The sequence below is a fragment of the Nuphar pumila genome, chromosome 7, assembly GCF_984573655.1.
Source record: "Nuphar pumila chromosome 7, dmNupPumi1.hap1.1, whole genome shotgun sequence".
Lineage (NCBI taxonomy): Eukaryota > Viridiplantae > Streptophyta > Magnoliopsida > Nymphaeales > Nymphaeaceae > Nuphar > Nuphar pumila.
This window is the reverse complement of record NC_143255.1, coordinates 60,352,036-60,359,514: the sequence shown is the minus strand read 5'-3', so window position 1 is coordinate 60,359,514 and position 7,479 is coordinate 60,352,036.

Below are 7,479 nucleotides of genomic sequence, written 5' to 3'. Positions count from 1 at the left end.
AAATATGAAAATTCAAGTAAACACCCTAACTTTTGTGATTTTTGCCTAAAATGTTGATTCTAAAGGGAATTTAGGATATTCAACTTCCATGAAAATTTCCCAAATTTTATGGGGTGACAGAGGACAGTAAGCCAACGATTTTTTCCTTTTACACTTTCTGGTTTTGACCTTTGGTCGCAGTTGTGTCACTCCGGCAAGTCGGATCGGAATCCGGTGACTCTAGGATTTGGGGAAACAGACAGGTTTCGGTAAACAAATATGGGAAAAATAATAAAAAGATGGGGAAAAGGTTGAAATTATGTAAAAATATCATTGACAAACAGGAAAAAGTTTTATCTTTTTACACCATTGGAATTCAGGGTACCGTTTGTAAAAAGTCATACTGTTATCAGAGACCTAAATCTCTGACATTTCTGGATATTGAAATCTGTCAGACAGAAATTTAAAATCCATAACAAATACTTAAACAGATCCAAAAATTCCCATAATTTGGGAAATGACAGGAAATTATGTTAGGAACAACTTTCATGTTGAAAGTTTTTTCAGAACGGTTACAGATTGGATGTACTTGGTGCATTAGAGTATGTTTATACCCTAGTGAAGGAAAATCAAGATTTTTCCAGAAGTCTGGAAAATCTGATTTTTTTCAGAGGTCAAAACTACTTGAAAAAACCTAAACATTTCCATATCACTAGTAGATTCAATTATGAATCCACTGTGATTTTTGGAGGACAATATGAATCTCCCACAAGGGTCTTGCCGGAAGTTTTTGTCTGCCAAAGCAGAAATTAAAAGTTTGGAGAGACAGAAAATCCGACTTAGGGTTTGATCAGTTTAGATGGGTTCCAAAATCTGAATTGAATCAAATTTTTACGGTGAGATTACGGACAAACATACCTAACTACCACGATTTTTTTTAGATTTATTGAAACAAAAATCTGCATAAAATAACGGTTGTAACTTATGCTAGCACTAACTTTTACAGGCCTTAATATGCATATCAAATAAACTATTAATAAAACAATAAAACTAAATTAATAAAATGATTAAAATGCATATTTAACATGAATATAATGTTTAAAATGAAGAAAAGCAAGGATCCATGAAGTTGCCTCGATATTGGCTATCGATGAGAGATCCGATCCATTGAAGGGATGAATCTTCTCATTCATATAGTCTTTACTAAAGAGAATAGGATTCAAAATGAACATCACCATGGCTTGATTGATACTAAACTATGATCATCTTTTTCATAAAAAAAAAATGAATTTTATACCAGATTTGCAACAAAAGAAATATATATATATATATATATATATATATATATATATATATATATATATATATATATATATATATATATCCTTGGATGAGGTCAAGTAAAATACCTTGGATCGGCTACAAGGTTGGGTTGCCTTGGAAGAGAAGAAGCTACAACTGGGGTTGTTGTTGAGAGATGTGGCTGTGGTAGCTGTCACAAAAGGGGCTGGCTGACGGTTCTCTCGTGGTGGATGCTAGAAGGAGATCCGGAGGTGGCTGCTAGAAGGAGGCTTCAACGTGGAGCATGCTGCTAGAACAATGGAAGTTGGTCTGCCTTTGGCTGAACCTGGAGCAAAATGGACCAGCTGTTGTTGGAAGGTAAAGATGGTGGTTGTGTTGGTGTTGGAGATGAAGACGTTGATGCTGCTGATGGCTTGAAAGGGTGTTGTGCGTGGAGGCCCAGTTGGTGCTGTTGATGGCTGCAAGGGTGTTGTTTCAATGGCCGGAAGCTACAGCCAAGAGGTGAGAAAGAGAGAGAGAGAGAGAGAGAGAGAGATATGCATTGAGGGATTTTTGAGGCAGCCGTATGATGGTCTTTTGTTTTTGGGTTGGCAACTTAGGAAAGATGTCATCTTTCCCTAAGTTTTTTGATTAATCAAAAAGGGCTGTAACATGAATGGTTGTAGTCATACCGCTGTGGAGGGAAAAATAGAAAGGGAAGAAGGAAAGAAGGAAGGGAAGAAGGAAGAGGGGTGAAAGAAAAGGAAAGGAAATGAGGGAAAAGAAAGGGAAAGGAAGAGAAGGCTGGAAAAAGATGTACGTAGGTGGAGAGAGAGGAAAGAAAGGAGGAAAGAAAGAAAGAAAGAAAAAAGGAAGAAGAAAGAAAGAAAAGAAAGAAAGAAGGAAAGAAAAATAAAATAAAAAATAAAAAATAAATAAAAAAGAGAAAATGGAGGAAAAAGAAGAAAGGAGGTGGGTTGTAAGGTGGGCTAGGGTGGTCGACCCCCTTGTGGGTCCCACCTTAGGAAGAATAAAATAATAAAAAAATAAAGGAAAAAATAAAGAAAAAGATACATTTTTTTTCTTTTCTTATAAATTAAAACAAGAAAATGCAAATGGATGGGCCATCTCAGAGCGGGTCCAAATTCCACTTTTGAAATTCATTTTGATGATTAAAGGGGTAAAATAGTCTTTTCAGAAAATTTCTAGATGAAACGAGCTATTTTTGGCAGTTTTTGAAACGAGCTCGGCTTTGAAGTTCAATACCCCGTTGCGAAGCAAATCCAGTGTAGAATTTGAAAATTTGATTTTGAAAGAAATCCAGATTGTTTTTCTTGAGAAAATATTTCCAAACAAAATGAGCTATTTTTGGCAGTTTTTGAAATGAGCTCGGATTTTGAAGTTCAATACCCCGTTGCGAAGCAAATCCAATGTAGAATTTAAAAATTTGAGTTTAAAATAAATCCATATTATTTTTCTTGAGAAAATATTTCCAAATTTAGACTCTCGGGGGTAAAAATGTCAATTTTGGAAATCCGGGGTTTGAAATTGATTTCTGAAAACTTTTAAAACTCAATCTGGATTGAAATTTATAAAACTGGAGTTCTGGACTTCGAAAATGAAATGAAATGTTATGAAATGCTGAGAAACGATATGAAATTATGAGAAATGACATGCGAAATGCAGCCCCTGAATGAAGAATTTTGGATGTTAGACCCCGATTGACAGTTATACCAGTTCAAAAAGCATTAAAATTGATAAAATTTGCAAAATAGCTCAAGAAATGGTTTTTGGGACTCTACTGAGCTAGAGTGACACTGAAAATTAGGGTTCGAGCTGAATTGAACTAAGATGAGCTAGATTGAGCGGGATTCTAGAGTTTCAGAACTCAAATGAACTGACCAGACACTGACTGAACTGACCTTTCCGACTGAATTTTCAAGAAAAGCTGTCATTTTTAAAGAAATGGTACAGAATGGTCACTGGAGCGAAGTGAATTACGAACCTGAATTGGGTTTGAGCTAAAACAAAGGTTACTAATATTGATATGAACTAAAATCAAAGCTCAAACACTGGCTTGATTGACTGAACTCAACTCAGTTTCAGCTGAAAGAGCTGAAATGGGCTCCTGGACACTTGGAAATAGTTTTGAAGTGAAGCTGGAGCGCTTGAACTCCTAATGAGCTCAAGTTAGACTCTGGGAAATATGACTGACTATGAATGACTGACTCAGAGACAATTGGCTTGAATTTGAGCAAGAAATGAGCTCATTTCTGAAGAAATGATCCCATTTTGGCAGGAATTGTCAGAAATGAAAATGGTCTTCTCATTGTGAGCTCAGATGAGCTTTGGAATGACTGATATTCTAAATGTTCTGAACTGACCAGTGAGCTTTGTTGACTCCGACTGACTAGGGTCTGGGATGACCTAGGGGTAAAATGGTAATTTTCCTAGTGAAAATGGGTAAAATGGTGATTTTCTGAAACTGACTCAGGGTTTGACTCCTACACTGACCTAATAGGGTTGGCACTGCCTGAGGAGGATTGTTTGAGAATGGATGTGGAAAATTTGGGGTGTTTACAGGGACCCAAGTCATCCAAATGAACGATGCCCTTAGGTTATTCTTTATAGCAGCATAACTTTAAAAGTGGAAATCACAAAAGAAAATGCATAACATCTCCAAATCACCCATTACAGAAGTAGAATCTCAAAAAGAAAATCACCAAGATGCATATCATCCACTGCCATCGTAATTTCAGAAGGACAGAACGTTAAAACAAACTAACAGATCGCAATTTATAGGGAAATAATTTCTGGAAATACATATTGATGGGATGAGTTAGATCACACATTTCATAAATGTAAACAGCAGAAAGCAATGGATGGATCCAAAAACAAAAAAAGGAAATCAGAATAAATATGTGAGATAAACAAAACGCAAACGAGAAATCGCATATAAACAGGTGGTGATAAAAAAAATTGCTGCAAATGAGAAACTAGATAATGAAAGCGAAGATAAGGAAACAGGGTATAGGAAAATACTTAATCGAAACCTGCGAAAATTTCAATAAGTGTAAAGGAAATGTTGGAACAAATGTTCCATTACTGTCGCACAGGAACATATTGAAGTTGTCATAAGCATCTCAACACATTCTGTGGTGAGTAAATGAAAGAAAAAAAAAGAAACTGAAAAGGAAATGGGAGAAATCAAAAGAGAGAAAAAAAATGACATATATAGAGACAGTAAAAACTTTTAAAACCTAGATAGATTGACGATACCATTGCGAGGCATCGTCGGTCCTTAGTATGTATGGAAAGGTAAAAAACCAAAAATTTACCATAAACTTGAAGTAGAGATGGATATTAGGAAGTAGAAGGCAAATGAAGAAATACACATGATAATGAGGGAAATCATAGATCAATGATGAAAGGTAGGAATTCTTACCTTATCTTGCAAGACCTCTGAAGGGAGGAGGTGAGGAATGGATCATGTGAAGAGCAGAGGGATGCTGGGGTGGAAAGCGGTCGTTGAGATGAAGAAAATGAAAGGGTGGAAAACGGATGGGATGGAGGGGAGCCTGCGGTTGCTTATGTAGAAACGGGAGGAAGGGTCGAGAAAGGAGGTTAGTTGGTGATGGAGGATTGAGGCAAAGCAGGTGGCGGATGGGTGCTTCCAGAGGGTAGCGCGGGAGGGCCGAGAGTGTGCGAAAGAGAGAGAGAGGGAGCTTCTGTAACCCTAAAAAAGAAATTTTTGTTTAAAGGCCTTTTTATCTGTTTTTATATATTTTCAAAAGGGTGGTCATTTTCAAGAGTTTTTTCAGAAAAAAATGGTTTTAGTTTAAAAAAGGTTTTCCAAAAGAAGGTCTTCAAAAACTATCTTTTGATCTTTTATTTTTTGTTATTTTTTTCTTTTCTCTGTATTTGTGTGTGTGTGTATTGTATTTTCTAATTTTTTTGTGTTTTTGAAATAAAACTAAAAAAAATAAGAATTTTAAACTAGTTTTGCAAAATTTTAAAAATATTTACAAAAGAAGGGTTTTTTTAGAATTTGGGTTTGATTTCTTCAGAAAATGAGTTTGGATCCAGGTTTTGAGAAAATATTCGAGTTTTGAACCTCGAATCGAGAAATACAGCGCGATGGATCCAAACGGATACCGGACGAATTGTCTAAGCTTTTCAAAAGTTATTTTGGTAATTTTGAGAATTTGGTTAAAAAAATTGGAAAACGAAGCTCAGATTTGGATTTTGATATTGGATCCGGATCCGAAATTGAGTCAGACATATAAAATAAATTTAATATCAGTAAAATCTGAGAAATAAATTGGAATTTAGATTTAAAACTGACTCAATTACTCAAAAAATGGAAGTCAGGGGCAAAAAAGGAAATATTTACAAAATTTTGAAAAATTTGGGGTGTTCACAAATTCCCCTCTTTGCTACTAAGTCGGTTGAAAGCCGAGCTTAGTGGCAAAGAAAACACTCCAAATTTTGAAAAATGCCCCAGTTAGCAAACCTGAACTGGGTGTGAAAGAATTAATTTGAAAACATAGCTTCTCAGGCTTAAAACCTTATCCTGAATGGTTTTGGGGAGACGAAATCATCGAAAATGATATGACTGAATAATAGAGATAAGAAAATCGTGATGAGACTTTGGGCGAAGATCCCAGTAATGATAAAAATAAGAATTTAGATCAAGTCTCATGGGTGAGACAAGATCTGCCTTTTTTTTTAATGACTCAGGTTTAGCCCTTAACCTGGATGGGACGAAGATATATCAAGATGAATTGAATGAGGAAAGGAATATAAGTGGACCTCGATGAGACATTTTTGAGGGAAATGCCTTGTGAGACGAACTCAGTATGATCCTTTCATGGATGGATATACAAAGCATGGATTCCTCAATGGGAGGAACCATGATGGGACTGGAAGCAACACTTCGTCGAAACGGGGAATCTCGTTGAAACGAGACTCAGGTTTAACCCAAACCTGAAAAGGAAGATACCTCGAGGGGCGAGGTTCAGGATTAACCCTTAACTTGAAGGGGACGACCAAATGGAATCCTCAGACGAAGAAACCATGATACGACCTTCAGAATTTGGACAAACAAATCTGAAAGGGGTTTGCGAAAGGAGGAAAATGGGGTTCTCTAAAGCCTGAAAAATGGATGACCTTGGGTGTCTCATTGCTGAGACTAAATCAGCTTTTGAAATTGATGACCTCTCCTAGAAAATACAGGTTTGACCCTTAACCTTGGTGGGTACAACCATACGGCATTCTTGAATGAAGAAACAGTGATGGGACAGGAAGAGATACTTCTTTTGAAGGAAGCAACTCTTTTGAAAAATTTATAAACAACGCTAGGTTGCATCAAAATGGATATTGAATATTTATTTCATTCTTGGAATAACTAGAAAATTTTGCCAATAAGATAAAATTGTAGTTGACTCAAATGCTTGAAAATGTGCACGTATGTGCAAAAGACATTCCCTCTTTTACCTAGAGTATTTCCTCCAACGAGGTTAACTCCTCGTTTTTAAGAGTCAAATTAAAAAAAAATAGCACTGATGATTTTCTTCAAGGAAGCTATCCATTTCCCTGATATGAGAAGAGAAGAAACATTCTCAATTTCATAAAAGCAAGTAGTGAAAAGATATTGATAAAAGAATTTTGCATGAGAAGAGATGATTTCTGACAATTTTGGGAGTTTGATATCTGGGTGTTTTCCCATGATGATCTTCTTGCACTCCTTTTGAGCCATTGAACTTTCTCGGATTTTTACATCATCCTTCATTTGGATGTGTCTTGACTTTTCTCTCTTTTTCGGGGAAGGGTACGTCACAAACTCCTTCATCTTGGAGATGTTCTGATCCTTCTTTTGTCTTAGGAATTGTATTGGTGGTATTGGCTCAAAAGGTCTTTAGATGATAGCAGAAATCAAATATCTTTTAGGGTTTGTCGGTAGGTTCATCACACTCGCCTTCATCTCGACGGTGATCTGAACTTTCCCTGGAATGATCCTTCACAAACTCCTTCATCTCGGAGATGATCCAAATCTTCTTTGGCCCCGGGGTCTAGCTCGCATATTCATCTTCATCTTGACGACAGTTGAGAGATCCCTTTTGCAGATATTTGATTGCAACTTTAAATGAATGGGAAGATATGGATTGAGTGGATTCTCTTTATAGCTCAAGATATTTCCACTGCCTGATTGTCAGATAG